At 47.3% G+C, this 2,529-nt stretch overlaps 1 pseudogene; it reads left to right on the top strand.

The window, feature by feature from the left end:
- Window positions 1-2,006: 2,006 nt before the first annotated feature.
- The window catches only part of LOC124029727, a 13,894-nt pseudogene continuing 13,371 nt past the window's right edge, over window positions 2,007-2,529 (top strand).

Genomic DNA, 2,529 nt, shown 5'->3' with positions numbered 1-2,529 from the left:
AAATAACTTTTTTGCCCGCTTGAGGACAATACAGTGCCACTGACACGGCCTGCAACGGAAACATGCAGTCTCTCCTTCACTGCAGCCGAGGTGATTAAGACATTTAAACGTGTTAACCCTCGCAAGGCTGCAGGCCCAGACGGCATCCCCAGCCGCGCCCTCCGAGCATGCGCAGACCAGCTGGCCGGTGTGTTTACGGACATATTCAATCAATCCCTATACCAGTCTGCTGTTCCCACATGCTTCAAGAGGGCCACCATTGTTCCTGTTCCCAAGAAAGCTAAGGTAACTGAGCTAAACGACTACCGCCCGTAGCACTCACTTCCGTCATCATGAAGTGCTTTGAGAGACTAGTCAAGGACCATATCACCTCCACCCTACCTGACACCCTAGACCCACTCCAATTTGCTTACCGCCCAAATAGGTCCACAGACGATGCAATCTCAACCACACTGCACACTGCCCTAACCCACCTGGACAAGAGGAATACCTATGTGAGAATGCTGTTCATCGACTACAGCTCGGCATTCAACACCATAGTACCCTCCAAGCTCGTCATCAAGCTCGAGACCCTGGGTCTCGACCCGCCCTGTGCAACTGGGTACTGGACTTCCTGACGGGCCGCCCCCAGGTGGTGAGGGTAGGCAACAACATCTCCTCCCCGCTGATCCTCAACACGGGGGCCCCACAAGGGTGCGTTCTGAGCCCTCTCCTGTACTCCCTGTTCACCCACGACTGCGTGGCCACGCACGCCTCCAACTCAATCATCAAGTTTGCGGACGACACAACAGTGGTAGGCTTGATTACCAACAACGACGAGACGGCCTACAGGGAGGAGGTGAGGGCCCTTGGAGTGTGGTGTCAGGAAAATAACCTCACACTCAACGTCAACAAAACTAAGGAGATGATTGTGGACTTCAGGAAACAGCAGAGGGAACACCCCCTATCCACATCGATGGAACAGTAGTGGAGAGGGTAGCTAGTTTTAAGTTCCTCGGCATACACATCACAGACAAACTGAATTGGTCCACTCACACTGACAGCGTCGTGAAGAAGGCGCAGCAGCGCCTATTCAACCTCAGGAGGCTGAAGAAATTCGGCTTGTCACCAAAAGCACTCACAAACTTCTACAGATGCACAATCGAGAGCATCCTGGCGGGCTGTATCACCGCCTGGTACGGCAACTGCTCCGCCCTCAACCGTAAGGCTCTCAGAGGGTAGTGAGGACTGCACAACGCATCACCGGGGCAAACTACCTGCCCTCCAGGACACCTACACCACCCGTTGTTACAGGAAGGCCATAAAGATCATCAAGGACATCAACCACCCGAACCACTGCCTGTTCACCCCGCTATCATCCAGAAGGCGAGGTCAGTACAGGTGCATCAAAGCTGGGACCGAGAGACTGAAAAACAGCTTCTATCTCAAGGCCATCAGACTGTTAAATAGCCACCACTAACATTGAGTGGCTGCTGCCAACACACTGTCATTGACACTGACCCAACTCCAGCCATTTAATAATGGGAATTGATGGGAAATGATGTAAATATATCACTAGCCACTTTAAACAATGCTACCTTATATAATGTTACTTACCCTACATTATTCATCTCATATACATATGTATATACTGTACTCTACAACATCGACTGCATCCTTATGTAACACATGTATCACTAGCCACTTTAACTATGCCACTTTGTTTACTTTGTCTACATACTCATCTCATATGTATATACTGTACTCGATACCATCTACTGTATGCTGCTCTGTACCATCACTCATTCATATATCCTTATGTACATGTTCCTTATCCCCTTACACTGTGTATAAGACAGTAGTTTTGGAATTGTTAGTTAGATTACTTGTTGGTTATCACTGCATTGTCGGAACTAGAAGCACAAGCATTTCGCTACACTCGCATTAACATCTGCTAACCATGTGTATGTGACAAATAAAATTTGATTTGATTTTGATTTGATTTTTGAATGAAGAGCCCCCTGCACTGGTAATGAGGCGGAGATATATGGGACTGACTCGTTAATAGGCTGTGTTAGAATGGTTTCAAATGCTAAACTAATTCATATCTGTATGTATGGAACTTTGTTTGGAGTTGTTACTCTGAGTAGAGATGTGTCCCTTATCATGTACTTGACTAGTAGCCTATGTGTCTGTTGTGTGATTGACTTGTTAGGTGTTTTATGGAGGACTATTATATATATTTTTTGTGCGTCTTCACTTCAGCCAGTGGAGGATGGCAGGAGCCGGACAACCCTCATACTCAACGGGTATGTTGCCTTCCTTTTGGTCGGATCTATTTTCTCTCTCAAGTGTTGCTCACCTGGGGAAAGCTTCAGTTGAGCCCCTTAGGTTGTAGAATGCTGTGACACAGGGAAGTTGTCTATTGTAATTGATTCTGTAATGACAAAAAAACGCACCGTGTGATCAACCACAAACAGCACACTCCTGATACAAGCTCCAGGCCTAAATGTTGGCTTTATGACTTGTGCTTTCTACTATTTATTTTCC

The sequence above is a fragment of the Oncorhynchus gorbuscha genome, unplaced genomic scaffold (assembly GCF_021184085.1).
Source record: "Oncorhynchus gorbuscha isolate QuinsamMale2020 ecotype Even-year unplaced genomic scaffold, OgorEven_v1.0 Un_scaffold_7448, whole genome shotgun sequence".
Lineage (NCBI taxonomy): Eukaryota > Metazoa > Chordata > Actinopteri > Salmoniformes > Salmonidae > Oncorhynchus > Oncorhynchus gorbuscha.
The sequence above is the reverse complement of the archived record's forward strand: the minus strand, read 5'-3'. Positions and strand labels throughout refer to the sequence as shown.